Source organism: Mus caroli, chromosome 19 (genome assembly GCF_900094665.2).
Source record: "Mus caroli chromosome 19, CAROLI_EIJ_v1.1, whole genome shotgun sequence".
NCBI classification, from domain to species: domain Eukaryota; kingdom Metazoa; phylum Chordata; class Mammalia; order Rodentia; family Muridae; genus Mus; species Mus caroli.
Genome location: NC_034588.1, coordinates 41,867,720 through 41,873,719, shown reverse-complemented (window position 1 = coordinate 41,873,719; position 6,000 = coordinate 41,867,720).

Here is a 6,000-nt window from a genome sequence, read left to right as displayed (position 1 = left end):
GGTATTCTCCAGGTCTGGGCATTAGGAGGTACATGGGCTCCGTGGAGGGCAGGATGCCCAGGGCACATAAAGGATGAAGTAGCACTAAGGCCACTGTGGGTCTATGACTTTTTCTTAGGGCCTGTCCTTACTGGAGACAGAAGACAGCAGTGGCATGCCTGGGACAGAAGCAGCACTGAGCTTCCAAGTCTCTCTGTGACCTAAGACCGTCCACAGGGGCTGTCAATCCATGTAGATCCCAGAGCTCTGGCCCAGGTCACTTCAGTCCCATTCACTTTGTTCAGAGCCGGGTCCCCATGGGTGAAGCTCAGAATAAGGCAGTCTATTGGGCTCTTGAGGTCCTCTTAGGCAGTAGAAATAAGAATCCCGAGCCTCAGGCCTTAAGCAGCAAGAACAATGAGGGGACCCCTGTGCTCCCCACATTGCTTCCTTCTTGGGACCCTTGGTGCATTTCCATGGTACACACATCCTGGTGCCTTTGGAGTCAGTGCCTGGAACCAGGACACACCACGTCCCTGCACTACCCCCATGGAGGAGCAGCAGACAGGCAGCTGCCAGGGCCAGCCACATGCTAATCTGAGCTGCAGAAAATTTGGATTCCAGGACCCCACTGCAGAGCCACGGAAAGAGACCACTGGGAACACCTGAGAAATGTCCCTAGTGTGGAGACTGTTTCCTTCTTTATCCATTTCCCAATCCTATTTGTTTTTTTTTTGGGGGGGGGGTGGTTTCTTTTAGACAGAGGCTCTCTATATATCCCTGGCTGGCCTTGAACTCTCAGAGATCCACCTGCCTCTGCCTCTGCCTCCCTAATTCCAAGATTAAACACTTGGGTCATGACACATAGACACTTTCCAATTCTTTAAAGTTACTTTTATGAAACATTCAACTTGTTGATCTTTGGGAGGAATGTGATACAATGATATGTTACAACTGAGCCATTGCTCTAGAAGCTTGGTCAACATTAGCTGGCTTTCACGGTGCTGCCAAGAGTCTGCGCTTTCTTCTCAGGTTTAAGAGGGAGTTTTTGAAAAGTTTGTGATTTCCTTCCAGGAATCTACAAAAGCTAGCTCTGTTCCTTCTGCTAACTTTTTTGGTCACCCACGTTTATTTTCTTAAGATTAGTAGTAACTAGTTTTGCCTCAGTTTTTTTAAAAAAAGATTTATTTATTACCACTTTATTTATTTATTTATTATATTAGTACACGGTAGCTGTCTTCAGACATATCAGAAGAGGAAGTCAGATTTCACTTCAGATGGTTGTGAGCCACCATGTGGTTGCTGGGATTTGAACTCAGGATCTTTGGAAGAGAAGTCAGTGCTCCTCTGAGCCATCTCTCCAGCCCAGTTTTGCCTCGTTTTAAACCTGGAAAGTTTTCTGTCTGGCTACATGAAATACATTTCTGGACCTCTGCCCCTTTAATTCATTCTTGGCCATTTTCTAAGGAAGCTCACTCACTTTTGATTCCTAGGGATGCTGGTCACAAAAGCCTGCTCTCCCATTTCTTATCCACAACAGTGGGCTGCAGAACCCCTCTCTCCTCCCCTCCAGTGTGGAATATGAGGAAATCCACTCTGCTATTGTGAACCAGAACCAGAACCAGACTTAAACCTAGGTTTAAGTCTGCAAGCCCCACTGCCACCCAGTTTTTCTCTCTGAGCCTCAGATTCATTTCTTGCTCAGAAACAGGGTCTTGCTATATAGCCCAGGCTGGCCTCCAAACCACACTCTGCTTCAGTCTCCCTAGTGCTGGGATTATTGTCCGGTGTCATAGTGCCCAACTTGAGCCTCAGTTCATCTGTGAGACAGAACAGTAACTGATACCTAGAAAGTAGGCTCAAAGTAAGCTGATGTCCCCATAATGCTTTGCAAAAAGCACAATTCGGTGTCACTCTTCAGGTTCAAGAAAAATCCTCTCCACGTGCAGGGTATTGAGAAGCCCCAGCCTCTGGGTCTGAATAGTGATCTCTGGGGACAGAGCAGGCACTGCCAAGGTGAGAGTACGGGCAGGTCCATGCCCTCACCTCCCCACGTGGGCATGTGTGGGTACCTCACCCATCTAGGGCCTCCTTTTCTTCACAGCCCATTGAACCCACGAGAGAAATTGATCTGATCGCTGTGAGGGAGACTGTTGGGATGAGAGTTTAAATACACAGAACGCTGTCCTCCAGGATAGCAGTGAAGGCCCTGTTCTCACTGGGTTGAAGCAAGTGGATCCTGGCATCGAGAGGGCTTGTGCCCACGATGGAGAACAGAGACAGTGACAGTCATGGTTATGCACAGAAGTTTCAATGGCTGATAAGCCAACTATGATAGACACTTTCTGGATTGATTGATTGATTGATTGATTGATTGATTGATTTGACTGTTTCAAGACAGAGTTTCTCTGTAGTTCTGGCTGTCCTGGAACTGGCTCTGTACACCACCAGACTGGCTTCAAACTCAGAGATCTGCCTGCCTCTGCCTCCCCAGTGTTGGGATTAAAGGTGTGCACCACCACCATGGCATCTTTTTCTGGCTTAAAAAAACTATACAGCCTGCCAGGCGGTGGTGGCACACGCCTTTAATCCCAGCATTTGGGAGGCAGAGGCAGGCGGATTTCTGAGTTCGAGGCCAGCCTGGTCTACAAAGTGAGTTCCAGGACAGCCAGGGCTATACAGAAAAACCCTGTCTCAAACAAACAAACAAACAAACACCCAAAACAAACAAACAAAAACCCAACACCCCCCCCCCAAAAAAAAAACCCTATACAACCCAAACAGAAAACAAGTAGGCCTAATTGGGAACTCTCTGCCCCTGGGATGTTTGAGATTGCCTGGTTGATATCTCTCTTAGCAGAAATGGGCCATGCTAAGGTACACCCAAGCTGCTATAACAAATTCAAAAGCTTCCTGGGTTAGGTGTCTGCTCCCCTTGGTGATACAGTATACAGATCTCTGTTCTATCCTTTTCATTATTAATATCACAGGCTCTGTGGCTGGAGAGATGGCTCAGTGGTTAAGAGCACTGGTTACTCTTCTAGAGGACCCAGGTTCAAGTTCCAGCCCCCACATGGCAGCTCACAACTGTCCAGGAGATTCAGGGTATCCTGTGGTTCCCAACGTTTTCATACTGACATACACACAGGCAAAACACCAAGGTACGTAAAAATAAAATAAATATTTAAAAGAACCCCACAGACTCTTGAACCAGAGCAGCTAGGTGTACATCCTGTCCATGATGACCATATGGAAATTACCCAACCTCTCTGTGTCTCAGGTCCCTTTCCTTAAAGTGGGGGTGGTAATAGTGACTGAGTCGTGCCTGTTAGCTAAATTAAGTCCCTCAGCCTCATACATTTACTCAGCGCAGTTGGTCAGGGCGGTCATTGTTATATAGAGGCGTATGGTAACTCCCATCAGCAAGCTCAAAGTGACCACTCTAGCTCCGGATGGCCCCTCACTTCTTGTGGTCCACGCTGATCCTCAGATGAAGACTTAAGAGTAACACTAGGGGGCGCTCAGGGATCTCCAGGCAGGGACAGTGGATGCAACGTCCCAGGTTCAGACACCGTCATCATTCAGGCACCCCCAAGGTCCTAGGAGAAGCACAGACAAGGCGACTCCACTGAGCCAGTGCCATCCAGTCTGGTTCACCGAGTCCCCCACGCTGATAGAGGATGGGTCAAAGATTTCCTTCCTTTGATGACTAACCACTGATGTAAGCTGAGGACCTGAGGGCCCAAGGACAGTAATGATGGCCCTGGTAATGGGGACCCTGGCCAAAGGGGAGCAAATCCATTCACTTTACAATATAATGTAGGAAGGACATCGCCTGAGCTCACCTTACCCTGTGGCTGGCTGTGTTTTTAAACAGCTGTAAGCTCCAAGTAGTTCCTAAAATCCCTCTACCTAGATCAGAGTTGGGAGGAACATACATAATGTTGTGGGTGGTGACATCTCTCTTTAGCAGAGTCGTAGTGCCTCTGACCTGGGAGAGGCCAAGGGCACAGTCTCCCTTTTCTTCTCCAACTTCTATGAAAGCAAACAAAATACATTGACTTTATTTTTAAACTCCGGGGACCACGTATACCTGAGTTTGTAGTTCAGCCTGAGGGTGAGCCTGGATTACCTGGCCCCTTGTCCCTCTCAGGACAAGTGGTGGTTGTGGTTGAGGCTGTGTGGAAGCCCCATGGTTGGATAAAAAGTTAATCTTCAAGAAGGAGGGGAGAAGCTGGGGACCCAAGTACTTGCCCTCCTTCAGGAGGCTGTGGGAAAAGAAGCAGTTGTGGGGTGTGGGAATTTCCTGTCTCCTTCCTCAAACTCTGGCAGGGGAAGGATGTGAGGGAGGGAGGAATGGCAATAAAGAGGAATTTGCCACAGGAGATGGAGGTGAGACACAGGCCTCGTCTTCTCAGCCCTAACCTCTATAAACCTGGATTCTACCCATACAAACGTCCAGACAGCAAGTTATCAGAAGCCCAAATTCTCCCAGAGAGCTGCGGGTCTCCAGCCTGCTTGGAAGCCTGAAGCTTCTTGTATCTGTTTGTTGACTGACTAAATAATGCGAAATGGTTTTGTGTGGTCATTCCCAGCTTCGTACTGAATGAGGGGATAACCTGAGCTACACGCAATGCTGTCGCAAAACCAAAAGTACCTAGAAACTGAATCCGTGTCAATCAGTGGATGCTTTTGGCAAGTACTAGGGTCATTTCAATGAGTGAGGCCTCTTGCCAGTGGTCACTTGGTCCAGGACCCAGAACAATTCAGAAACATGGGTGTCAGATGTTACAGTGCTCATTATACAGCATGAGGTTTGGTAGGGTGGAGGTGGGATTTGTCCAGTGTGACAATTTGCATGGGAACTCTGAATGCACACTGAAGTCGCTGGAGGTTGTGTCTTCTGCCCAGAGGTAAGGGAAGCTGCTTGCTTGGGTGTGCAAGAGGCAGATGCCAGTGTGGGTCAAGACTGAAGCCTCTGTGGGTCAGCTCAGGAGTTGCCAGGTTTCTGCCATTCAAGTTTTCTCTCTTCTTACGCCCAAAGCCAGGTTTACTGATCTTCCCACACCCCTATGCTACACCTTACCTTCCCTCTTTTATTTTATTTTACTTTTGTTTTTTGAGACAGGGTTTCTCTGTGTAGCCCTGGCTGTCCCAGAACACACTCTTTAGACCAGGCTGGCCTCAAACTCAGAAATCCACCTGCCTCTGCCTCCTGAGCGCTGGGATAAAATGTGTGTGCCATCATGCCTGGCTTTATCATCATTATTTTTGCTGTTGTTGTTGCTTGAGACAGGGTTTCTCTGTGTGACTCTGGCTGTCCTAGCACGCACTCTGTAGATCAGGCTGGTCTCAAACTCAGAGATCCACCTGCCTCTGCCCCCTGAATCGTGGGATTAAAGATGTGTGCACATGACCCATTTAGATAGAAACACTTTGAAAAGGAGTACACATGGCTCTCTCACACACTGTCAACTATTGAAGCATTACATCACCACCTTTGTCCCCAGCTCAGCAAGCAATATCCATGCATCGCTGTAGCTGAGCTACTCAATCGTTCCAGTGTTACCAGCTTTCCCACTAACATTCTTTTTCTACCTCCGGTTGTCTTTCGGACACCCCATTACATTTCGTTAGACACCACATGATGGTTAGAGCCTCCGGATGTCTTTTGGACACCCTGTTGCATTCCATTAGACACCACATGATGGTTAGAGCCTCCGGTTGTCTTTCAGACACCCTGTTGCATTCCATTAGACACCACGTGATGTTAGAGGCCTCGGATTCTTAGTCTTTCTGTGACCAGTGGTTCTCAGACATTCTTTGTTTTTTGTTGTTTCCAGCCCGGAGAGGTAGGTCTGGTGTGTTGTATTAAGCAGAATTCTCTAGAGGACCAGAATCGACCTGATGAACTTAGACTAAAGGGGGATTTATTCAGTTGGCTTGTGCCCTGTGGCCTGCACAGTCCCCTACAGCTGTCACATTGGAGGCTGAGAACACGGCTGCTGCTCAGGCGAGAGG